This window comes from Schistocerca nitens, chromosome 2 (assembly GCF_023898315.1).
Source record: "Schistocerca nitens isolate TAMUIC-IGC-003100 chromosome 2, iqSchNite1.1, whole genome shotgun sequence".
Classification (NCBI taxonomy): Eukaryota; Metazoa; Arthropoda; class Insecta; order Orthoptera; family Acrididae; genus Schistocerca; species Schistocerca nitens.
In genome coordinates this window covers 669,012,848-669,037,764 of record NC_064615.1, presented here as the reverse complement: position 1 = coordinate 669,037,764, position 24,917 = coordinate 669,012,848, and the positions used below count along the sequence as shown (strand labels likewise).

The 24,917-nt window shown below is 47.5% G+C and overlaps 19 non-coding genes across 19 annotated transcripts; all 19 read right to left on the bottom strand.

The window, feature by feature from the left end:
- Window positions 1-569: 569 nt before the first annotated feature.
- Trnas-gcu (transfer RNA serine (anticodon GCU)) lies at window positions 570-651 on the bottom strand. Its single transcript has one exon. It is a non-coding gene; the product is annotated as a tRNA-Ser (tRNA).
- A 952-nt stretch (window positions 652-1,603) lies between these two features.
- Trnas-gcu (transfer RNA serine (anticodon GCU)) lies at window positions 1,604-1,685 on the bottom strand. Its single transcript has one exon. It is a non-coding gene; the product is annotated as a tRNA-Ser (tRNA).
- Window positions 1,686-2,637: 952 nt separating this feature from the next.
- Window positions 2,638-2,719, bottom strand: Trnas-gcu (transfer RNA serine (anticodon GCU)). The gene has a single exon. It is a non-coding gene; the product is annotated as a tRNA-Ser (tRNA).
- Window positions 2,720-3,545: 826 nt separating this feature from the next.
- Trnas-gcu (transfer RNA serine (anticodon GCU)) lies at window positions 3,546-3,627 on the bottom strand. The gene has a single exon. It is a non-coding gene; the product is annotated as a tRNA-Ser (tRNA).
- An 826-nt stretch (window positions 3,628-4,453) lies between these two features.
- On the bottom strand, window positions 4,454-4,535 carry Trnas-gcu (transfer RNA serine (anticodon GCU)). Its single transcript has one exon. It is a non-coding gene; the product is annotated as a tRNA-Ser (tRNA).
- A 952-nt stretch (window positions 4,536-5,487) lies between these two features.
- Window positions 5,488-5,569, bottom strand: Trnas-gcu (transfer RNA serine (anticodon GCU)). Its single transcript has one exon. It is a non-coding gene; the product is annotated as a tRNA-Ser (tRNA).
- An 826-nt stretch (window positions 5,570-6,395) lies between these two features.
- On the bottom strand, window positions 6,396-6,477 carry Trnas-gcu (transfer RNA serine (anticodon GCU)). The gene has a single exon. It is a non-coding gene; the product is annotated as a tRNA-Ser (tRNA).
- An 826-nt stretch (window positions 6,478-7,303) lies between these two features.
- On the bottom strand, window positions 7,304-7,385 carry Trnas-gcu (transfer RNA serine (anticodon GCU)). The gene has a single exon. It is a non-coding gene; the product is annotated as a tRNA-Ser (tRNA).
- A 952-nt stretch (window positions 7,386-8,337) lies between these two features.
- On the bottom strand, window positions 8,338-8,419 carry Trnas-gcu (transfer RNA serine (anticodon GCU)). Its single transcript has one exon. It is a non-coding gene; the product is annotated as a tRNA-Ser (tRNA).
- Window positions 8,420-9,245: 826 nt separating this feature from the next.
- Window positions 9,246-9,327, bottom strand: Trnas-gcu (transfer RNA serine (anticodon GCU)). The gene has a single exon. It is a non-coding gene; the product is annotated as a tRNA-Ser (tRNA).
- An 826-nt stretch (window positions 9,328-10,153) lies between these two features.
- Trnas-gcu (transfer RNA serine (anticodon GCU)) lies at window positions 10,154-10,235 on the bottom strand. The gene has a single exon. It is a non-coding gene; the product is annotated as a tRNA-Ser (tRNA).
- A 952-nt stretch (window positions 10,236-11,187) lies between these two features.
- Window positions 11,188-11,269, bottom strand: Trnas-gcu (transfer RNA serine (anticodon GCU)). Its single transcript has one exon. It is a non-coding gene; the product is annotated as a tRNA-Ser (tRNA).
- Window positions 11,270-12,095: 826 nt separating this feature from the next.
- Window positions 12,096-12,177, bottom strand: Trnas-gcu (transfer RNA serine (anticodon GCU)). Its single transcript has one exon. It is a non-coding gene; the product is annotated as a tRNA-Ser (tRNA).
- Window positions 12,178-13,003: 826 nt separating this feature from the next.
- On the bottom strand, window positions 13,004-13,085 carry Trnas-gcu (transfer RNA serine (anticodon GCU)). Its single transcript has one exon. It is a non-coding gene; the product is annotated as a tRNA-Ser (tRNA).
- A 952-nt stretch (window positions 13,086-14,037) lies between these two features.
- Trnas-gcu (transfer RNA serine (anticodon GCU)) lies at window positions 14,038-14,119 on the bottom strand. The gene has a single exon. It is a non-coding gene; the product is annotated as a tRNA-Ser (tRNA).
- A 952-nt stretch (window positions 14,120-15,071) lies between these two features.
- On the bottom strand, window positions 15,072-15,153 carry Trnas-gcu (transfer RNA serine (anticodon GCU)). The gene has a single exon. It is a non-coding gene; the product is annotated as a tRNA-Ser (tRNA).
- Window positions 15,154-15,979: 826 nt separating this feature from the next.
- On the bottom strand, window positions 15,980-16,061 carry Trnas-gcu (transfer RNA serine (anticodon GCU)). Its single transcript has one exon. It is a non-coding gene; the product is annotated as a tRNA-Ser (tRNA).
- Window positions 16,062-16,869: 808 nt separating this feature from the next.
- Window positions 16,870-16,951, bottom strand: Trnas-gcu (transfer RNA serine (anticodon GCU)). The gene has a single exon. It is a non-coding gene; the product is annotated as a tRNA-Ser (tRNA).
- Window positions 16,952-24,383: 7,432 nt separating this feature from the next.
- Trnas-gcu (transfer RNA serine (anticodon GCU)) lies at window positions 24,384-24,465 on the bottom strand. The gene has a single exon. It is a non-coding gene; the product is annotated as a tRNA-Ser (tRNA).
- Between the last annotated feature and the right edge of the window lie 452 nt (window positions 24,466-24,917).

Sequence of the window (24,917 nt, the reverse complement as noted above, 5' to 3'; positions counted from 1 at the left end):
TGTTTGGGCGACCACTAGCGACGGATGTCTGCAAAGTCAAGTCTCTCCAGTAGGCCCTGCCAAATCGCTTCTGTTTTGACGTTCCTCCTAGCCCAAGATTGTCCTGCTGTTTGCGATGGAGCTTGGTGTTTGGGCGACCACTAGCGACGGATGTCTGCAAAGTCAAGTCTCTCCAGTAGGCCCTGCCAAATCGCTTCTGTATATGGCGGCCTGACGCAAAACAAACTGTCGAAAGGCGACAGTTGTGTGCTACAGATGGATTATTATAGGCGCGATACGTTAAAATGACTGCGACAGGTGTGCACGTAAATATAAATAAGAACTCGTCGTTCGGAAATACCAACATACTCTTTGCTGGAGCCGAAATTTGATTGGTTTATAGATCTCGAAATGATGTTTAATTCGAAGGGCATAAGCTATGGAATGATGTGCGCTTCCATCTGGTAGGCAGTTTTGTCTCGTATTTCATACATACGATCTCTGCCACGTACACGCTTCGTTGTTACTACTGAGTGGCGTTTCGCATGGAGAAGGAGTGACCGCAAACGGGTGCTTTACGTAAAATTCTACGACGAGGATGGGATTCGAACCCACGCGTGCAGAGCACATTGGATTAGCAGTCCAACGCCTTAACCACTCGGCCACCTCGTCTGCTGCAACTCCTAATGTGTCTTTGGCGAGTGCTTGCGGAAAGAAGACATTTGTCGATTCGAAAACGCATTCAAAACATCGTACTGGGCCGGCTGCAGTGCAGTGCAGCCGAACAAGCTCCCACTCACGAATCATTTAATGACAGCATCCGTCCACGTCGATATCCGATGGGGGCAAAATCACCGCCCCACTTATTTACTGCAGGAATAAGCGTTGTATCGACATGGAGTGTCGTCTAATGCAAATGAGAAATGTGCTGTGCATTCTTTTCCACGACTTACTGCAACGAAACGTACAGCTCGATACGTTACACTGATATTGCTTGCAACGTTTTGACGTTCCTCCTAGCCCAAGATTGTCCTGCTGTTTGCGATGGAGCTTGGTGTTTGGGCGACCACTAGCGACGGATGTCTGCAAAGTCAAGTCTCTCCAGTAGGCCCTGCCAAATCGCTTCTGTTTTGACGTTCCTCCTAGCCCAAGATTGTCCTGCTGTTTGCGATGGAGCTTGGTGTTTGGGCGACCACTAGCGACGGATGTCTGCAAAGTCAAGTCTCTCCAGTAGGCCCTGCCAAATCGCTTCTGTATATGGCGGCCTGACGCAAAACAAACTGTCGAAAGGCGACAGTTGTGTGCTACAGATGGATTATTATAGGCGCGATACGTTAAAATGACTGCGACAGGTGTGCACGTAAATATAAATAAGAACTCGTCGTTCGGAAATACCAACATACTCTTTGCTGGAGCCGAAATTTGATTGGTTTATAGATCTCGAAATGATGTTTAATTCGAAGGGCATAAGCTATGGAATGATGTGCGCTTCCATCTGGTAGGCAGTTTTGTCTCGTATTTCATACATACGATCTCTGCCACGTACACGCTTCGTTGTTACTACTGAGTGGCGTTTCGCATGGAGAAGGAGTGACCGCAAACGGGTGCTTTACGTAAAATTCTACGACGAGGATGGGATTCGAACCCACGCGTGCAGAGCACATTGGATTAGCAGTCCAACGCCTTAACCACTCGGCCACCTCGTCTGCTGCAACTCCTAATGTGTCTTTGGCGAGTGCTTGCGGAAAGAAGACATTTGTCGATTCGAAAACGCATTCAAAACATCGTACTGGGCCGGCTGCAGTGCAGTGCAGCCGAACAAGCTCCCACTCACGAATCATTTAATGACAGCATCCGTCCACGTCGATATCCGATGGGGGCAAAATCACCGCCCCACTTATTTACTGCAGGAATAAGCGTTGTATCGACATGGAGTGTCGTCTAATGCAAATGAGAAATGTGCTGTGCATTCTTTTCCACGACTTACTGCAACGAAACGTACAGCTCGATACGTTACACTGATATTGCTTGCAACGTTTTGACGTTCCTCCTAGCCCAAGATTGTCCTGCTGTTTGCGATGGAGCTTGGTGTTTGGGCGACCACTAGCGACGGATGTCTGCAAAGTCAAGTCTCTCCAGTAGGCCCTGCCAAATCGCTTCTGTTTTGACGTTCCTCCTAGCCCAAGATTGTCCTGCTGTTTGCGATGGAGCTTGGTGTTTGGGCGACCACTAGCGACGGATGTCTGCAAAGTCAAGTCTCTCCAGTAGGCCCTGCCAAATCGCTTCTGTATATGGCGGCCTGACGCAAAACAAACTGTCGAAAGGCGACAGTTGTGTGCTACAGATGGATTATTATAGGCGCGATACGTTAAAATGACTGCGACAGGTGTGCACGTAAATATAAATAAGAACTCGTCGTTCGGAAATACCAACATACTCTTTGCTGGAGCCGAAATTTGATTGGTTTATAGATCTCGAAATGATGTTTAATTCGAAGGGCATAAGCTATGGAATGATGTGCGCTTCCATCTGGTAGGCAGTTTTGTCTCGTATTTCATACATACGATCTCTGCCACGTACACGCTTCGTTGTTACTACTGAGTGGCGTTTCGCATGGAGAAGGAGTGACCGCAAACGGGTGCTTTACGTAAAATTCTACGACGAGGATGGGATTCGATCCCACGCGTGCAGAGCACATTGGATTAGCAGTCCAACGCCTTAACCACTCGGCCACCTCGTCTGCTGCAACTCCTAATGTGTCTTTGGCGAGTGCTTGCGGAAAGAAGACATTTGTCGATTCGAAAACGCATTCAAAACATCGTACTGGGCCGGCTGCAGTGCAGTGCAGCCGAACAAGCTCCCACTCACGAATCATTTAATGACAGCATCCGTCCACGTCGATATCCGATGGGGGCAAAATCACCGCCCCACTTATTTACTGCAGGAATAAGCGTTGTATCGACATGGAGTGTCGTCTAATGCAAATGAGAAATGTGCTGTGCATTCTTTTCCACGACTTACTGCAACGAAACGTACAGCTCGATACGTTACACTGATATTGCTTGCAACGTTTTGACGTTCCTCCTAGCCCAAGATTGTCCTGCTGTTTGCGATGGAGCTTGGTGTTTGGGCGACCACTAGCGACGGATGTCTGCAAAGTCAAGTCTCTCCAGTAGGCCCTGCCAAATCGCTTCTGTATATGGCGGCCTGACGCAAAACAAACTGTCGAAAGGCGACAGTTGTGTGCTACAGATGGATTATTATAGGCGCGATACGTTAAAATGACTGCGACAGGTGTGCACGTAAATATAAATAAGAACTCGTCGTTCGGAAATACCAACATACTCTTTGCTGGAGCCGAAATTTGATTGGTTTATAGATCTCGAAATGATGTTTAATTCGAAGGGCATAAGCTATGGAATGATGTGCGCTTCCATCTGGTAGGCAGTTTTGTCTCGTATTTCATACATACGATCTCTGCCACGTACACGCTTCGTTGTTACTACTGAGTGGCGTTTCGCATGGAGAAGGAGTGACCGCAAACGGGTGCTTTACGTAAAATTCTACGACGAGGATGGGATTCGAACCCACGCGTGCAGAGCACATTGGATTAGCAGTCCAACGCCTTAACCACTCGGCCACCTCGTCTGCTGCAACTCCTAATGTGTCTTTGGCGAGTGCTTGCGGAAAGAAGACATTTGTCGATTCGAAAACGCATTCAAAACATCGTACTGGGCCGGCTGCAGTGCAGTGCAGCCGAACAAGCTCCCACTCACGAATCATTTAATGACAGCATCCGTCCACGTCGATATCCGATGGGGGCAAAATCACCGCCCCACTTATTTACTGCAGGAATAAGCGTTGTATCGACATGGAGTGTCGTCTAATGCAAATGAGAAATGTGCTGTGCATTCTTTTCCACGACTTACTGCAACGAAACGTACAGCTCGATACGTTACACTGATATTGCTTGCAACGTTTTGACGTTCCTCCTAGCCCAAGATTGTCCTGCTGTTTGCGATGGAGCTTGGTGTTTGGGCGACCACTAGCGACGGATGTCTGCAAAGTCAAGTCTCTCCAGTAGGCCCTGCCAAATCGCTTCTGTATATGGCGGCCTGACGCAAAACAAACTGTCGAAAGGCGACAGTTGTGTGCTACAGATGGATTATTATAGGCGCGATACGTTAAAATGACTGCGACAGGTGTGCACGTAAATATAAATAAGAACTCGTCGTTCGGAAATACCAACATACTCTTTGCTGGAGCCGAAATTTGATTGGTTTATAGATCTCGAAATGATGTTTAATTCGAAGGGCATAAGCTATGGAATGATGTGCGCTTCCATCTGGTAGGCAGTTTTGTCTCGTATTTCATACATACGATCTCTGCCACGTACACGCTTCGTTGTTACTACTGAGTGGCGTTTCGCATGGAGAAGGAGTGACCGCAAACGGGTGCTTTACGTAAAATTCTACGACGAGGATGGGATTCGAACCCACGCGTGCAGAGCACATTGGATTAGCAGTCCAACGCCTTAACCACTCGGCCACCTCGTCTGCTGCAACTCCTAATGTGTCTTTGGCGAGTGCTTGCGGAAAGAAGACATTTGTCGATTCGAAAACGCATTCAAAACATCGTACTGGGCCGGCTGCAGTGCAGTGCAGCCGAACAAGCTCCCACTCACGAATCATTTAATGACAGCATCCGTCCACGTCGATATCCGATGGGGGCAAAATCACCGCCCCACTTATTTACTGCAGGAATAAGCGTTGTATCGACATGGAGTGTCGTCTAATGCAAATGAGAAATGTGCTGTGCATTCTTTTCCACGACTTACTGCAACGAAACGTACAGCTCGATACGTTACACTGATATTGCTTGCAACGTTTTGACGTTCCTCCTAGCCCAAGATTGTCCTGCTGTTTGCGATGGAGCTTGGTGTTTGGGCGACCACTAGCGACGGATGTCTGCAAAGTCAAGTCTCTCCAGTAGGCCCTGCCAAATCGCTTCTGTTTTGACGTTCCTCCTAGCCCAAGATTGTCCTGCTGTTTGCGATGGAGCTTGGTGTTTGGGCGACCACTAGCGACGGATGTCTGCAAAGTCAAGTCTCTCCAGTAGGCCCTGCCAAATCGCTTCTGTATATGGCGGCCTGACGCAAAACAAACTGTCGAAAGGCGACAGTTGTGTGCTACAGATGGATTATTATAGGCGCGATACGTTAAAATGACTGCGACAGGTGTGCACGTAAATATAAATAAGAACTCGTCGTTCGGAAATACCAACATACTCTTTGCTGGAGCCGAAATTTGATTGGTTTATAGATCTCGAAATGATGTTTAATTCGAAGGGCATAAGCTATGGAATGATGTGCGCTTCCATCTGGTAGGCAGTTTTGTCTCGTATTTCATACATACGATCTCTGCCACGTACACGCTTCGTTGTTACTACTGAGTGGCGTTTCGCATGGAGAAGGAGTGACCGCAAACGGGTGCTTTACGTAAAATTCTACGACGAGGATGGGATTCGATCCCACGCGTGCAGAGCACATTGGATTAGCAGTCCAACGCCTTAACCACTCGGCCACCTCGTCTGCTGCAACTCCTAATGTGTCTTTGGCGAGTGCTTGCGGAAAGAAGACATTTGTCGATTCGAAAACGCATTCAAAACATCGTACTGGGCCGGCTGCAGTGCAGTGCAGCCGAACAAGCTCCCACTCACGAATCATTTAATGACAGCATCCGTCCACGTCGATATCCGATGGGGGCAAAATCACCGCCCCACTTATTTACTGCAGGAATAAGCGTTGTATCGACATGGAGTGTCGTCTAATGCAAATGAGAAATGTGCTGTGCATTCTTTTCCACGACTTACTGCAACGAAACGTACAGCTCGATACGTTACACTGATATTGCTTGCAACGTTTTGACGTTCCTCCTAGCCCAAGATTGTCCTGCTGTTTGCGATGGAGCTTGGTGTTTGGGCGACCACTAGCGACGGATGTCTGCAAAGTCAAGTCTCTCCAGTAGGCCCTGCCAAATCGCTTCTGTATATGGCGGCCTGACGCAAAACAAACTGTCGAAAGGCGACAGTTGTGTGCTACAGATGGATTATTATAGGCGCGATACGTTAAAATGACTGCGACAGGTGTGCACGTAAATATAAATAAGAACTCGTCGTTCGGAAATACCAACATACTCTTTGCTGGAGCCGAAATTTGATTGGTTTATAGATCTCGAAATGATGTTTAATTCGAAGGGCATAAGCTATGGAATGATGTGCGCTTCCATCTGGTAGGCAGTTTTGTCTCGTATTTCATACATACGATCTCTGCCACGTACACGCTTCGTTGTTACTACTGAGTGGCGTTTCGCATGGAGAAGGAGTGACCGCAAACGGGTGCTTTACGTAAAATTCTACGACGAGGATGGGATTCGAACCCACGCGTGCAGAGCACATTGGATTAGCAGTCCAACGCCTTAACCACTCGGCCACCTCGTCTGCTGCAACTCCTAATGTGTCTTTGGCGAGTGCTTGCGGAAAGAAGACATTTGTCGATTCGAAAACGCATTCAAAACATCGTACTGGGCCGGCTGCAGTGCAGTGCAGCCGAACAAGCTCCCACTCACGAATCATTTAATGACAGCATCCGTCCACGTCGATATCCGATGGGGGCAAAATCACCGCCCCACTTATTTACTGCAGGAATAAGCGTTGTATCGACATGGAGTGTCGTCTAATGCAAATGAGAAATGTGCTGTGCATTCTTTTCCACGACTTACTGCAACGAAACGTACAGCTCGATACGTTACACTGATATTGCTTGCAACGTTTTGACGTTCCTCCTAGCCCAAGATTGTCCTGCTGTTTGCGATGGAGCTTGGTGTTTGGGCGACCACTAGCGACGGATGTCTGCAAAGTCAAGTCTCTCCAGTAGGCCCTGCCAAATCGCTTCTGTATATGGCGGCCTGACGCAAAACAAACTGTCGAAAGGCGACAGTTGTGTGCTACAGATGGATTATTATAGGCGCGATACGTTAAAATGACTGCGACAGGTGTGCACGTAAATATAAATAAGAACTCGTCGTTCGGAAATACCAACATACTCTTTGCTGGAGCCGAAATTTGATTGGTTTATAGATCTCGAAATGATGTTTAATTCGAAGGGCATAAGCTATGGAATGATGTGCGCTTCCATCTGGTAGGCAGTTTTGTCTCGTATTTCATACATACGATCTCTGCCACGTACACGCTTCGTTGTTACTACTGAGTGGCGTTTCGCATGGAGAAGGAGTGACCGCAAACGGGTGCTTTACGTAAAATTCTACGACGAGGATGGGATTCGAACCCACGCGTGCAGAGCACATTGGATTAGCAGTCCAACGCCTTAACCACTCGGCCACCTCGTCTGCTGCAACTCCTAATGTGTCTTTGGCGAGTGCTTGCGGAAAGAAGACATTTGTCGATTCGAAAACGCATTCAAAACATCGTACTGGGCCGGCTGCAGTGCAGTGCAGCCGAACAAGCTCCCACTCACGAATCATTTAATGACAGCATCCGTCCACGTCGATATCCGATGGGGGCAAAATCACCGCCCCACTTATTTACTGCAGGAATAAGCGTTGTATCGACATGGAGTGTCGTCTAATGCAAATGAGAAATGTGCTGTGCATTCTTTTCCACGACTTACTGCAACGAAACGTACAGCTCGATACGTTACACTGATATTGCTTGCAACGTTTTGACGTTCCTCCTAGCCCAAGATTGTCCTGCTGTTTGCGATGGAGCTTGGTGTTTGGGCGACCACTAGCGACGGATGTCTGCAAAGTCAAGTCTCTCCAGTAGGCCCTGCCAAATCGCTTCTGTCTTGACGTTCCTCCTAGCCCAAGATTGTCCTGCTGTTTGCGATGGAGCTTGGTGTTTGGGCGACCACTAGCGACGGATGTCTGCAAAGTCAAGTCTCTCCAGTAGGCCCTGCCAAATCGCTTCTGTATATGGCGGCCTGACGCAAAACAAACTGTCGAAAGGCGACAGTTGTGTGCTACAGATGGATTATTATAGGCGCGATACGTTAAAATGACTGCGACAGGTGTGCACGTAAATATAAATAAGAACTCGTCGTTCGGAAATACCAACATACTCTTTGCTGGAGCCGAAATTTGATTGGTTTATAGATCTCGAAATGATGTTTAATTCGAAGGGCATAAGCTATGGAATGATGTGCGCTTCCATCTGGTAGGCAGTTTTGTCTCGTATTTCATACATACGATCTCTGCCACGTACACGCTTCGTTGTTACTACTGAGTGGCGTTTCGCATGGAGAAGGAGTGACCGCAAACGGGTGCTTTACGTAAAATTCTACGACGAGGATGGGATTCGATCCCACGCGTGCAGAGCACATTGGATTAGCAGTCCAACGCCTTAACCACTCGGCCACCTCGTCTGCTGCAACTCCTAATGTGTCTTTGGCGAGTGCTTGCGGAAAGAAGACATTTGTCGATTCGAAAACGCATTCAAAACATCGTACTGGGCCGGCTGCAGTGCAGTGCAGCCGAACAAGCTCCCACTCACGAATCATTTAATGACAGCATCCGTCCACGTCGATATCCGATGGGGGCAAAATCACCGCCCCACTTATTTACTGCAGGAATAAGCGTTGTATCGACATGGAGTGTCGTCTAATGCAAATGAGAAATGTGCTGTGCATTCTTTTCCACGACTTACTGCAACGAAACGTACAGCTCGATACGTTACACTGATATTGCTTGCAACGTTTTGACGTTCCTCCTAGCCCAAGATTGTCCTGCTGTTTGCGATGGAGCTTGGTGTTTGGGCGACCACTAGCGACGGATGTCTGCAAAGTCAAGTCTCTCCAGTAGGCCCTGCCAAATCGCTTCTGTATATGGCGGCCTGACGCAAAACAAACTGTCGAAAGGCGACAGTTGTGTGCTACAGATGGATTATTATAGGCGCGATACGTTAAAATGACTGCGACAGGTGTGCACGTAAATATAAATAAGAACTCGTCGTTCGGAAATACCAACATACTCTTTGCTGGAGCCGAAATTTGATTGGTTTATAGATCTCGAAATGATGTTTAATTCGAAGGGCATAAGCTATGGAATGATGTGCGCTTCCATCTGGTAGGCAGTTTTGTCTCGTATTTCATACATACGATCTCTGCCACGTACACGCTTCGTTGTTACTACTGAGTGGCGTTTCGCATGGAGAAGGAGTGACCGCAAACGGGTGCTTTACGTAAAATTCTACGACGAGGATGGGATTCGAACCCACGCGTGCAGAGCACATTGGATTAGCAGTCCAACGCCTTAACCACTCGGCCACCTCGTCTGCTGCAACTCCTAATGTGTCTTTGGCGAGTGCTTGCGGAAAGAAGACATTTGTCGATTCGAAAACGCATTCAAAACATCGTACTGGGCCGGCTGCAGTGCAGTGCAGCCGAACAAGCTCCCACTCACGAATCATTTAATGACAGCATCCGTCCACGTCGATATCCGATGGGGGCAAAATCACTGCCCCACTTATTTACTGCAGGAATAAGCGTTGTATCGACATGGAGTGTCGTCTAATGCAAATGAGAAATGTGCTGTGCATTCTTTTCCACGACTTACTGCAACGAAACGTACAGCTCGATACGTTACACTGATATTGCTTGCAACGTTTTGACGTTCCTCCTAGCCCAAGATTGTCCTGCTGTTTGCGATGGAGCTTGGTGTTTGGGCGACCACTAGCGACGGATGTCTGCAAAGTCAAGTCTCTCCAGTAGGCCCTGCCAAATCGCTTCTGTATATGGCGGCCTGACGCAAAACAAACTGTCGAAAGGCGACAGTTGTGTGCTACAGATGGATTATTATAGGCGCGATACGTTAAAATGACTGCGACAGGTGTGCACGTAAATATAAATAAGAACTCGTCGTTCGGAAATACCAACATACTCTTTGCTGGAGCCGAAATTTGATTGGTTTATAGATCTCGAAATGATGTTTAATTCGAAGGGCATAAGCTATGGAATGATGTGCGCTTCCATCTGGTAGGCAGTTTTGTCTCGTATTTCATACATACGATCTCTGCCACGTACACGCTTCGTTGTTACTACTGAGTGGCGTTTCGCATGGAGAAGGAGTGACCGCAAACGGGTGCTTTACGTAAAATTCTACGACGAGGATGGGATTCGAACCCACGCGTGCAGAGCACATTGGATTAGCAGTCCAACGCCTTAACCACTCGGCCACCTCGTCTGCTGCAACTCCTAATGTGTCTTTGGCGAGTGCTTGCGGAAAGAAGACATTTGTCGATTCGAAAACGCATTCAAAACATCGTACTGGGCCGGCTGCAGTGCAGTGCAGCCGAACAAGCTCCCACTCACGAATCATTTAATGACAGCATCCGTCCACGTCGATATCCGATGGGGGCAAAAACACCGCCCCACTTATTTACTGCAGGAATAAGCGTTGTATCGACATGGAGTGTCGTCTAATGCAAATGAGAAATGTGCTGTGCATTCTTTTCCACGACTTACTGCAACGAAACGTACAGCTCGATACGTTACACTGATATTGCTTGCAACGTTTTGACGTTCCTCCTAGCCCAAGATTGTCCTGCTGTTTGCGATGGAGCTTGGTGTTTGGGCGACCACTAGCGACGGATGTCTGCAAAGTCAAGTCTCTCCAGTAGGCCCTGCCAAATCGCTTCTGTTTTGACGTTCCTCCTAGCCCAAGATTGTCCTGCTGTTTGCGATGGAGCTTGGTGTTTGGGCGACCACTAGCGACGGATGTCTGCAAAGTCAAGTCTCTCCAGTAGGCCCTGCCAAATCGCTTCTGTATATGGCGGCCTGACGCAAAACAAACTGTCGAAAGGCGACAGTTGTGTGCTACAGATGGATTATTATAGGCGCGATACGTTAAAATGACTGCGACAGGTGTGCACGTAAATATAAATAAGAACTCGTCGTTCGGAAATACCAACATACTCTTTGCTGGAGCCGAAATTTGATTGGTTTATAGATCTCGAAATGATGTTTAATTCGAAGGGCATAAGCTATGGAATGATGTGCGCTTCCATCTGGTAGGCAGTTTTGTCTCGTATTTCATACATACGATCTCTGCCACGTACACGCTTCGTTGTTACTACTGAGTGGCGTTTCGCATGGAGAAGGAGTGACCGCAAACGGGTGCTTTACGTAAAATTCTACGACGAGGATGGGATTCGAACCCACGCGTGCAGAGCACATTGGATTAGCAGTCCAACGCCTTAACCACTCGGCCACCTCGTCTGCTGCAACTCCTAATGTGTCTTTGGCGAGTGCTTGCGGAAAGAAGACATTTGTCGATTCGAAAACGCATTCAAAACATCGTACTGGGCCGGCTGCAGTGCAGTGCAGCCGAACAAGCTCCCACTCACGAATCATTTAATGACAGCATCCGTCCACGTCGATATCCGATGGGGGCAAAATCACCGCCCCACTTATTTACTGCAGGAATAAGCGTTGTATCGACATGGAGTGTCGTCTAATGCAAATGAGAAATGTGCTGTGCATTCTTTTCCACGACTTACTGCAACGAAACGTACAGCTCGATACGTTACACTGATATTGCTTGCAACGTTTTGACGTTCCTCCTAGCCCAAGATTGTCCTGCTGTTTGCGATGGAGCTTGGTGTTTGGGCGACCACTAGCGACGGATGTCTGCAAAGTCAAGTCTCTCCAGTAGGCCCTGCCAAATCGCTTCTGTATATGGCGGCCTGACGCAAAACAAACTGTCGAAAGGCGACAGTTGTGTGCTACAGATGGATTATTATAGGCGCGATACGTTAAAATGACTGCGACAGGTGTGCACGTAAATATAAATAAGAACTCGTCGTTCGGAAATACCAACATACTCTTTGCTGGAGCCGAAATTTGATTGGTTTATAGATCTCGAAATGATGTTTAATTCGAAGGGCATAAGCTATGGAATGATGTGCGCTTCCATCTGGTAGGCAGTTTTGTCTCGTATTTCATACATACGATCTCTGCCACGTACACGCTTCGTTGTTACTACTGAGTGGCGTTTCGCATGGAGAAGGAGTGACCGCAAACGGGTGCTTTACGTAAAATTCTACGACGAGGATGGGATTCGAACCCACGCGTGCAGAGCACATTGGATTAGCAGTCCAACGCCTTAACCACTCGGCCACCTCGTCTGCTGCAACTCCTAATGTGTCTTTGGCGAGTGCTTGCGGAAAGAAGACATTTGTCGATTCGAAAACGCATTCAAAACATCGTACTGGGCCGGCTGCAGTGCAGTGCAGCCGAACAAGCTCCCACTCACGAATCATTTAATGACAGCATCCGTCCACGTCGATATCCGATGGGGGCAAAATCACCGCCCCACTTATTTACTGCAGGAATAAGCGTTGTATCGACATGGAGTGTCGTCTAATGCAAATGAGAAATGTGCTGTGCATTCTTTTCCACGACTTACTGCAACGAAACGTACAGCTCGATACGTTACACTGATATTGCTTGCAACGTTTTGACGTTCCTCCTAGCCCAAGATTGTCCTGCTGTTTGCGATGGAGCTTGGTGTTTGGGCGACCACTAGCGACGGATGTCTGCAAAGTCAAGTCTCTCCAGTAGGCCCTGCCAAATCGCTTCTGTATATGGCGGCCTGACGCAAAACAAACTGTCGAAAGGCGACAGTTGTGTGCTACAGATTGATTATTATAGGCGCGATACGTTAAAATGACTGCGACAGGTGTGCACGTAAATATAAATAAGAACTCGTCGTTCGGAAATACCAACATACTCTTTGCTGGAGCCGAAATTTGATTGGTTTATAGATCTCGAAATGATGTTTAATTCGAAGGGCATAAGCTATGGAATGATGTGCGCTTCCATCTGGTAGGCAGTTTTGTCTCGTATTTCATACATACGATCTCTGCCACGTACACGCTTCGTTGTTACTACTGAGTGGCGTTTCGCATGGAGAAGGAGTGACCGCAAACGGGTGCTTTACGTAAAATTCTACGACGAGGATGGGATTCGAACCCACGCGTGCAGAGCACATTGGATTAGCAGTCCAACGCCTTAACCACTCGGCCACCTCGTCTGCTGCAACTCCTAATGTGTCTTTGGCGAGTGCTTGCGGAAAGAAGACATTTGTCGATTCGAAAACGCATTCAAAACATCGTACTGGGCCGGCTGCAGTGCAGTGCAGCCGAACAAGCTCCCACTCACGAATCATTTAATGACAGCATCCGTCCACGTCGATATCCGATGGGGGCAAAAACACCGCCCCACTTATTTACTGCAGGAATAAGCGTTGTATCGACATGGAGTGTCGTCTAATGCAAATGAGAAATGTGCTGTGCATTCTTTTCCACGACTTACTGCAACGAAACGTACAGCTCGATACGTTACACTGATATTGCTTGCAACGTTTTGACGTTCCTCCTAGCCCAAGATTGTCCTGCTGTTTGCGATGGAGCTTGGTGTTTGGGCGACCACTAGCGACGGATGTCTGCAAAGTCAAGTCTCTCCAGTAGGCCCTGCCAAATCGCTTCTGTTTTGACGTTCCTCCTAGCCCAAGATTGTCCTGCTGTTTGCGATGGAGCTTGGTGTTTGGGCGACCACTAGCGACGGATGTCTGCAAAGTCAAGTCTCTCCAGTAGGCCCTGCCAAATCGCTTCTGTATATGGCGGCCTGACGCAAAACAAACTGTCGAAAGGCGACAGTTGTGTGCTACAGATGGATTATTATAGGCGCGATACGTTAAAATGACTGCGACAGGTGTGCACGTAAATATAAATAAGAACTCGTCGTTCGGAAATACCAACATACTCTTTGCTGGAGCCGAAATTTGATTGGTTTATAGATCTCGAAATGATGTTTAATTCGAAGGGCATAAGCTATGGAATGATGTGCGCTTCCATCTGGTAGGCAGTTTTGTCTCGTATTTCATACATACGATCTCTGCCACGTACACGCTTCGTTGTTACTACTGAGTGGCGTTTCGCATGGAGAAGGAGTGACCGCAAACGGGTGCTTTACGTAAAATTCTACGACGAGGATGGGATTCGAACCCACGCGTGCAGAGCACATTGGATTAGCAGTCCAACGCCTTAACCACTCGGCCACCTCGTCTGCTGCAACTCCTAATGTGTCTTTGGCGAGTGCTTGCGGAAAGAAGACATTTGTCGATTCGAAAACGCATTCAAAACATCGTACTGGGCCGGCTGCAGTGCAGTGCAGCCGAACAAGCTCCCACTCACGAATCATTTAATGACAGCATCCGTCCACGTCGATATCCGATGGGGGCAAAATCACCGCCCCACTTATTTACTGCAGGAATAAGCGTTGTATCGACATGGAGTGTCGTCTAATGCAAATGAGAAATGTGCTGTGCATTCTTTTCCACGACTTACTGCAACGAAACGTACAGCTCGATACGTTACACTGATATTGCTTGCAACGTTTTGACGTTCCTCCTAGCCCAAGATTGTCCTGCTGTTTGCGATGGAGCTTGGTGTTTGGGCGACCACTAGCGACGGATGTCTGCAAAGTCAAGTCTCTCCAGTAGGCCCTGCCAAATCGCTTCTGTTTTGACGTTCCTCCTAGCCCCAGATTGTCCTGCTGTTTGCGATGGAGCTTGGTGTTTGGGCGACCACTAGCGACGGATGTCTGCAAAGTCAAGTCTCTCCAGTAGGCCCTGCCAAATCGCTTCTGTATATGGCGGCCTGACGCAAAACAAACTGTCGAAAGGCGACAGTTGTGTGCTACAGATGGATTATTATAGGCGCGATACGTTAAAATGACTGCGACAGGTGTGCACGTAAATATAAATAAGAACTCGTCGTTCGGAAATACCAACATACTCTTTGCTGGAGCCGAAATTTGATTGGTTTATAGATCTCGAAATGATGTTTAATTCGAAGGGCATAAGCTATGGAATGATGTGCGCTTCCATCTGGTAGGCAGTTTTGTCTCGTATTTCATACATACGATCTCTGCCACGTACACGCTTCGTTGTTACTACTGAGTGGCGTTTCGCATGGAGAAGGAGTGACCGCAAACGGGTGCTTTACGTAAAATTCTACGACGAGGATGGGATTCGAACCCACGCGTGCAGAGCACATTGGATTAGCAGTCCAACGCCTTAACCACTCGGCCACCTCGTCTGCTGCAACTCCTAATGTGTCTTTGGCGAGTGCTTGCGGAAAGAAGACATTTGTCGATTCGAAAACGCATTCAAAACATCGTACTGGGCCGGCTGCAGTGCAGTGCAGCCGAACAAGCTCCCACTCACGAATCATTTAATGACAGCATCCGTCCACGTCGATATCCGATGGGGGCAAAATCACCGCCCCACTTATTTACTGCAGGAATAAGCGTTGTATCGACATGGAGTGTCGTCTAATGCAAATGAGAAATGTGCTGTGCATTCTTTTCCACGACTTACTGCAACGAAACGTACAGCTCGATACGTTACACTGATATTGCTTGCAACGTTTTGACGTTCCTCCTAGCCCAAGATTGTCCTGCTGTTTGCGATGGAGCTTGGTGTTTGGGCGACCACTAGCGACGGATGTCTGCAAAGTCAAGTCTCTCCAGTAGGCCCTGCCAAATCGCTTCTGTATATGGCGGCCTGACGCAAAACAAACTGTCGAAAGGCGACAGTTGTGTGCTACAGATGGATTATTATAGGCGCGATACGTTAAAATGACTGCGACAGGTGTGCACGTAAATATAAATAAGAACTCGTCGTTCGGAAATACCAACATACTCTTTGCTGGAGCCGAAATTTGATTGGTTTATAGATCTCGAAATGATGTTTAATTCGAAGGGCATAAGCTATGGAATGATGTGCGCTTCCATCTGGTAGGCAGTTTTGTCTCGTATTTCATACATACGATCTCTGCCACGTACACGCTTCGTTGTTACTACTGAGTGGCGTTTCGCATGGAGAAGGAGTGACCGCAAACGGGTGCTTTACGTAAAATTCTACGACGAGGATGGGATTCGAACCCACGCGTGCAGAGCACATTGGATTAGCAGTCCAACGCCTTAACCACTCGGCCACCTCGTCTGCTGCAACTCCTAATGTGTCTTTGGCGAGTGCTTGCGGAAAGAAGACATTTGTCGATTCGAAAACGCATTCAAAACATCGTACTGGGCCGGCTGCAGTGCAGTGCAGCCGAACAAGCTCCCACTCACGAATCATTTAATGACAGCATCCGTCCACGTCGATATCCGATGGGGGCAAAATCACCGCCCCACTTATTTACTGCAGGAATAAGCGTTGTATCGACATGGAGTGTCGTCTAATGCAAATGAGAAATGTGCTGTGCATTCTTTTCCACGACTTACTGCAACGAAACGTACAGCTCGATACGTTACACTGATATTGCTTGCAACGTTTTGACGTTCCTCCTAGCCCAAGATTGTCCTGCTGTTTGCGATGGAGCTTGGTGTTTGGGCGACCACTAGCGACGGATGTCTGCAAAGTCAAGTCTCTCCAGTAGGCCCTGCCAAATCGCTTCTGTATATGGCGGCCTGACGCAAAACAAACTGTCGATACAGATGGATTATTATAGGCGCGATACGTTAAAATGACTGCGACAGGTGTGCACGTAAATATAAATAAGAACTCGTCGTTCGGAAATACCAACATACTCTTTGCTGGAGCCGAAATTTGATTGGTTTATAGATCTCGAAATGATGTTTAATTCGAAGGGCATAAGCTATGGAATGATGTGCGCTTCCATCTGGTAGGCAGTTTTGTCTCGTATTTCATACATACGATCTCTGCCACGTACACGCTTCGTTGTTACTACTGAGTGGCGTTTCGCATGGAGAAGGAGTGACCGCAAACGGGTGCTTTACGTAAAATTCTACGACGAGGATGGGATTCGAACCCACGCGTGCAGAGCACATTGGATTAGCAGTCCAACGCCTTAACCACTCGGCCACCTCGTCTGCTGCAACTCCTAATGTGTCTTTGGCGAGTGCTTGCGGAAAGAAGACATTTGTCGATTCGAAAACGCATTCAAAACATCGTACTGGGCCGGCTGCAGTGCAGTGCAGCCGAACAAGCTCCCACTCACGAATCATTTAATGACAGCATCCGTCCACGTCGATATCCGATGGGGGCAAAATCACCGCCCCACTTATTTACTGCAGGAATAAGCGTTGTATCGACATGGAGTGTCGTCTAATGCAAATGAGAAATGTGCTGTGCATTCTTTTCCACGACTTACTGCAACGAAACGTACAGCTCGATACGTTACACTGATATTGCTTGCAACGTTTTGACGTTCCTCCTAGCCCAAGATTGTCCTGCTGTTTGCGATGGAGCTTGGTGTTTGGGCGACCACTAGCGACGGATGTCTGCAAAGTCAAGTCTCTCCAGTAGGCCCTGCCAAATCGCTTCTGTTTTGACGTTCCTCCTAGCCCAAGATTGTCCTGCTGTTTGCGATGGAGCTTGGTGTTTGGGCGACCACTAGCGACGGATGTCTGCAAAGTCAAGTCTCTCCAGTAGGCCCTGCCAAATCGCTTCTGTATATGGCGGCCTGACGCAAAACAAACTGTCGAAAGGCGACAGTTGTGTGCTACAGATGGATTATTATAGGCGCGATACGTTAAAATGACTGCGACAGGTGTGCACGTAAATATAAATAAGAACTCGTCGTTCGGAAATACCAACATACTCTTTGCTGGAGCCGAAATTTGATTGGTTTATAGATCTCGAAATGATGTTTAATTCGAAGGGCATAAGCTATGGAATGATGTGCGCTTCCATCTGGTAGGCAGTTTTGTCTCGTATTTCATACATACGATCTCTGCCACGTACACGCTTCGTTGTTACTACTGAGTGGCGTTTCGCATGGAGAAGGAGTGACCGCAAACGGGTGCTTTACGTAAAATTCTACGACGAGGATGGGATTCGAACCCACGCGTGCAGAGCACATTGGATTAGCAGTCCAACGCCTTAACCACTTTTTTTTTTTTCCCTACCACTTTTTTTTTCTTATCCATTTTTTTTATTTTTAGTTTTTTTATTTAACACCTTAACCACTGTTTTTAAATTGTTTTTTTTTGGAAAATCAACAAACTAAAAAACTCTTCTTTGCTGGTCTCTCATAGCTTCTGGGGAAAATTAGAAAAAAAATGGCTCCCTTGCTAACACAAGTATTGTTCTCAGTTTCCCGTGTACTGGAGTGGAGTCTGTGAGCGGTGGTAGATGGGGTTGTGTGGGAGGCAAGTCACGAGACAGAAGCAGTGGGGCCTCTTCGCGGCACTACTGGAGTCCCGCGGCCTGTGCCCACCCCCTTAGACTCACATATCTTACCCTATACCCATTCTATTAAATATGATTTTAAGCATATTGCCGTAATTGTTGCCATGATTGGGATAGCTGCAGGTTTTCGCGAATTCGTTTTCCATATACATCTTGAATTCCAAGTGATCGTCACCACCAAGGTTATTGAAAACATAGCTGGAATAGTTGCCCAGCAACCACATAACTACGTTATTTTTCGCCGGCGGATAATATCGCACGTCGGGTTGAGACAACATAGTTGAAGGTATGTTGGCGGTTGTAGTCCTGGTAACAATGGCTATTTTTTCTCTCAGCCAGCCCCAATTTCGTGCACGTTCTCCGCAGGTATAACGGTGCATAACGGTATCCACCAGTTGACAGCTATGGCAGAGAGTTGAATCACTGAGTCCGATTTTGTGCAGCCTCTCATTGGTGCTAATCACATCATTGATTGCTTTGTACCATGCAGTTCGAGAGGCTGAAGTAAGGACACGGGAACTGACATTACGCCATACCATATCCCAGTTGATGCCATTGTACTTCGTAACAATTGGATTCGGTCCTTCGTGTTGTCGCCAGTATGCCAATATTGCTGGAGCCGCTAAATGTCGAGAATGTAAGACTTCTCGACCGATGTAGCTGCGTGCAAAGTAATAATCGCGGATGTGTTTGAGCTTGTAACTGATGGTCTGAATGTTCAGCGGGGGGTCAAGACTTTGCGGCCTGACGGCAGTGAATAATTGCGCCGTAATGCCCGAAGGGTAATTGTTAATAATAGAGACCGTCCTTGTAACATAGAGAGCTGCTGCCTTTTTCTTGATGTCGACTAAGCCCATCCCTCCGTTTAGGGGGTGGAGTGTTGCAGTTTTGGCAGATACGCGAAAAATTTCCCCGCGCCAAATAAAATTGGTTATCTTCGACATAATATTTCTAGCAAGTACTGCAGGGAGCGGCAGAAGCTGCGCCATGTAATACGCCTTTGATAAAATACAGGCGTTGATGAGTTGAATACGATCAAATTGGTTGAGGCTGCGATGGTAATTATCAATTAGGGCACCATTTATTTTACGTGCTACATCCCGCCAGTTAGCCGCTATCATCTTTAGAGAGGACGCCGTCAACATGATCCCCAGGGCCTTGTGTACTCTAACTTGTGTCGCATAATCAACACGCAAATGCTGGAGGCCACAGAGGTTCAGAAATTTGCTTTTTTGTTCATTTAACTGCGCCCCTGACGCCAGACAGTATTTCCGAAGTTCAGCCGCTAATATGGTGACATCATCGACAGTGCGAATCACCACACCCACATCGTCGGCATAGGCTCCGATTACATTTTTTACCCCAGAAATTGTAATCCCAGTGAGTTTCGTCTGCAACTGTTGTAACAGAGGTTCAAGGGAGAGTACAAAAAGCAACATGGACAAGGGGCTCCCTTGTGGAACCCCTCTGTTGATTTGTATTGGCCGCGTCAGTTGTGAGTTAACGGAAAGTTTTGCAGTGATTCCCATGGCCACATTTTTAATCATGGCAATCGTGTTCCGAGAGAAACCCAATCTTTGCATAGTCTCGAGGAGGTACGCGTGATTTACGAGATCAAAAGCTTTAAAAAAATCTAGAAAGATCAGCCCACATTTCATGTTACTAGCGCTCGATAAAGCAATGACATCTCGGTAAAAAGCAGCCGTTTGCAGAATTGTTCGTCTAAAGGCACATGTCTGCTGTTGGCCTATGATTTTAGCAGTGAGCGGCATGAGTCTCACGTTAATTGCGCGAGCCACGATCTTATAGTCAGAGTTTAATAACGATATTGGTCGGAAATTGGTGATAGTTTTAGTACCTCTGTTTTTAGGGAGAAGCACAATTTTACATTCCTTAAAGACGGGTGGGACAGACGTTCCTTGCAAGACTTCGTTCACGACTTGAGTAATTTTGTCCCCGATGATGTGCCAATAGTGCTTGTAAAATTCAACTGGTAAGCCATCAGGGCCAGGGGATTTCTTAAGTGGCGAACTGCTGACGACCTCCAAAACATCTTTATTACTGAAGGCTAACGAGATGGAGTCATTTTCTTCCCTTGTTACGGTAGATGAAATGGCGCTAAACAGTCCATCATAGCAGTCGTCGTGTAGAGCCGCTGATGCGTAGGTGTGGACATAATATTCGTGCAGAGCGTTGACAATCTCTCGCTGAGTGTCAATCGTTCTTCCATCCTCGAGTTTCAGGGCATCAATAAAAGTCCGCCTCCTGTTCTTTGTATGTTTGACGAGGTGGTACAGAGCGGCTGCTTCATCATCTCTGACCGACGTCACTTTAGATTTTATCTTAAGGCCGTCCAGTTGCATCCTCTTCAGACTGATTAATTTTGCCTTTATTTTCCGAATGTCGTCGATTCTGGTAGTCGTCGCGTCTGCACGATCGTACAGGTCCCGTAAGATTGTGTAATAAAATTCCATCGTCTTTTTGATCTCCGCCGCCCTTTCAATTCCGAAGTGCATGATGACATTTCGCAGTTTCGGCTTTGCCTGCAGAGTCCACCACTCTATAGTGCTACGAAATCTGTTAGTAGCGCGCAAGCACTGCTCCCAAGCCCGACGCACCCCCTCCTCCAGCTCAACATCCGTTAACAAAGACACATTCAGGTTCCATTGATTTTTATACCATCGTGTGGGTTGTGGAAATAATTTCAGGCACGCGATGACACCACTGTGATCGGAGAAACTGGAGGGGATCGTCTCTACTTTTAATAAATCATTCTCGAAAACGTCGGAAACATAAATCCTGTCGATTCTGCTACAGGAATTCGCGACGATGTGAGTGAAGCGTACCAACGTCGGGTACCGAATTTCCCACGCATCTTTAAGTTTTAGGTCTGTCACGAGGCGCTTTAATTCAGACGAATAATTAAAATTTGGGGACTGATCTTTCCGGGATAAGACACAATTAAAATCACCACCAATGATAAGGCGTCGGGGATTTTTCCTAAATAAATAGAGGATATGTTCCCGAAAAAAATTAGCTCGTTCTGCTCTATAGGTATTGCCAGAAGGTGCGTACAAGTTGATGATGGTGACGCCGTAAACGGTGATCCCCACCCCTCTACCCGATTCCAATTTGTCAATCTCAGTAACTGGAATCCCTTCTCTAATTAAGATTGCGGTCCCCACAGTCGTTTCCGGGGAAAAATTCGTAATTCCGACAAACCCAGGAATAGTAAAAAGTGGCATGGACACCTCCTGCAAAAGTGCTATATCAGTTCCTGACTCATACAGATATTGTTTTAATGCATTCAGTTTCACTTCTGATCTGATTTTATTAATATTGAGGGTCGTGATCGTATAGGCCTGTGACATAATAACCGGACGTCTGAGAGAAAGAGGGATCAACTGCCTTTAGTTGTCCACATCTCCATGCCATTCCATCGTAGTAGCGGCCGCGGAATTCGTGTCTGGAACGTCACTGAGTTGTTCTCTTGCGTCTTTGTTTTTACTCTTTTTCCGGACAGCATTAACATTGGGCGGCACTCGGATCCTGTGACGGACACTGTGTAGCACCGCTGCAGTCGGAGGCGTGGGAGGATCTTGGGTGATGTCAAGCTTCTCTCCTGACAAATCTTGCGCCGGGAGCGGAGGCGCCGAACCCTCTGGCGAGCGATCAGCTGAGCCACCACTTTCACTATCAGTTTGTTTGGCAATACTCGCTGCCCGAAGCTGTTTGTTGTCACTGACAGTCCCGGGCTGCTGTGTTTGTATACCGTCACGGAGTTGTTGACATTCGTGTTGTTCTAAGGCCAGGGCCGGAGCGGCTGCCACGTGTTGTGTACCGTCCGCGCTTAGAGACAGTGTTTGTATACCATCACAGCGAGCCTCAATGTGTGTACTTCCAGCAGACACGTGCGCCACACCTACTTGTTGACCTTCCTGAGTGTGCTGTTGCGGAAGTTCTGAGACATGAGCCTGTGGTAACTGAACGGCATCTACGGAAGTATCGGCGCTTGAAAGTGCGGTAGAAGAATCGTCCACAATTGCTGCACCGGTTATAACCTTTGCGTCCGAAGCGGTTCCCCGGACGTCCGGTTCCGCGGTCTCGTGCGTACTGAATGTGTCATCATCAGAGTCACGGCTGTCACAAGTTCGACGCCTCTTATTAGTCGTGGCATCGACTTTCGCTGGTGGCTTAGCACCATTATCTCTCCTAACCAGAGCCGGAAACTCTTCAGGGCGAATTTCCTGTAGCTCTTCCGAAAGTACGTCAGAACTAGGGACCTCACGCTCTATCATAGGTTTAGCTGCCACTACATCAGCCAACGTAAGCCGTTTACGCTGCTGCAGCGAATTCTTTAGCACAAACATTCGCCTGGGACAGTCCTGACGCAAGTGACCACTCTCATTACAGATATGGCACGTGGGAGGTTGGCCACTGTAAGTAACGTGAGCCCTATAGTCACAAACGGTAATATGGGAGGGTATATTCTGCTTTATATGCATTTCTACAGATCGGACGCCACTGTAACATTGTAATCTGTGCTGGTTCGACCACCGTTCGTTTCGAATCTGCTTGATATCCCCGAATTTAGACAGAACCTCCTTCAGATAACAATTTTCTACTTCAGGGGGTAAATGAAAGATACGCACATTGGTATACTCTACGTCGGCATTGGAAATGAGCACAGTACTTACAGACTCGTCCCGGTGCCGAAAAACAGCTCTCCCTCCGTGTGTCGTCATAATCTTTTCCAGTAACACAGGATTCAGCAATTTTACAAAGAAACAATATTGCTCGGTATCATAATACGCAGTGTGCACCTGATCAGAGGTAATCCCAATAACATCCACAATCCAATCATGTATTTCCAAGGAACTAGGCTGCACGTAACGGGTAGACTTGTCGAAATCAAAACGGAGTGTACACTTTCGCGGAAATAACCTGGACATTGCAAACTATAGCTAGCGGTTGAACCGCTAGAATGACACAAGAACGAAAATCAAACTCGAGATCAATATACACAAATCAGAACACTTCACGGTCAAAGAGAAAGTTAAGTAGTAATCACGACTTGTAAACACGTGTCGGAGCGGAGCACTTAATACGTCCGATCAGCACGGTGTCTCAGGCGCGACTAACCACTCGGCCACCTCGTCTGCTGCAACTCCTAATGTGTCTTTGGCGAGTGCTTGCGGAAAGAAGACATTTGTCGATTCGAAAACGCATTCAAAACATCGTACTGGGCCGGCTGCAGTGCAGTGCAGCCGAACAAGCTCCCACTCACGAATCATTTAATGACAGCATCCGTCCACGTCGATATCCAATGGGGGCAAAATCACCGCCCCACTTATTTACTGCAGGAATAAGCGTTTTATCGACATGGAGTGTCGTCTAATGCAAATGAGAAATGTGCTGTGCATTCTTTTCCACGACTTACTGCAACGAAACGTACAGCTCGATACGTTACACTGATATTGCTTGCAACGTTTTGACGTTCCTCCTAGCCCAAGATTGTCCTGCTGTTTGCGATGGAGCTTGGTGTTTGGGCGACCACTAGCGACGGATGTCTGCAAAGTCAAGTCTCTCCAGTAGGCCCTGCCAAATCGCTTCTGTTTTGACGTTCCTCCTAGCCCCAGATTGTCCTGCTGTTTGCGATGGAGCTTGGTGTTTGGGCGACCACTAGCGACGGATGTCTGCAAAGTCAAGTCTCTCCAGTAGGCCCTGCCAAATCGCTTCTGTATATGGCGGCCTGACGCAAAACAAACTGTCGAAAGGCGACAGTTGTGTGCTACAGATGGATTATTATAGGCGCGATACGTTAAAATGACTGCGACAGGTGTGCACGTAAATATAAATAAGAACTCGTCGTTCGGAAATACCAACATACTCTTTGCTGGAGCCGAAATTTGATTGGTTTATAGATCTCGAAATGATGTTTAATTCGAAGGGCATAAGCTATGGAATGATGTGCGCTTCCATCTGGTAGGCAGTTTTGTCTCGTATTTCATACATACGATCTCTGCCACGTACACGCTTCGTTGTTACTACTGAGTGGCGTTTCGCATGGAGAAGGAGTGACCGCAAACGGGTGCTTTACGTAAAATTCTACGACGAGGATGGGATTCGAACACACGCGTGCAGAGCACATTGGATTAGCAGTCCAACGCCTTAACCACTCGGCCACCTCGTCTGCTGCAACTCCTAATGTGTCTTTGGCGAGTGCTTGCGGAAAGAAGACATTTGTCGATTCGAAAACGCATTCAAAACATCGTACTGGGCCGGCTGCAGTGCAGTGCAGCCGAACAAGCTCCCACTCACGAATCATTTAATGACAGCATCCGTCCACGTCGATATCCGATGGGGGCAAAATCACCGCCCCACTTATTTACTGCAGGAATAAGCGTTGTATCGACATGGAGTGTCGTCTAATGCAAATGAGAAATGTGCTGTGCATTCTTTTCCACGACTTACTGCAACGAAACGTACAGCTCGATACGTTACACTGATATTGCTTGCAACGTTTTGACGTTCCTCCTAGCCCAAGATTGTCCTGCTGTTTGCGATGGAGCTTGGTGTTTGGGCGACCACTAGCGACGGATGTCTGCAAAGTCAAGTCTCTCCAGTAGGCCCTGCCAAATCGCT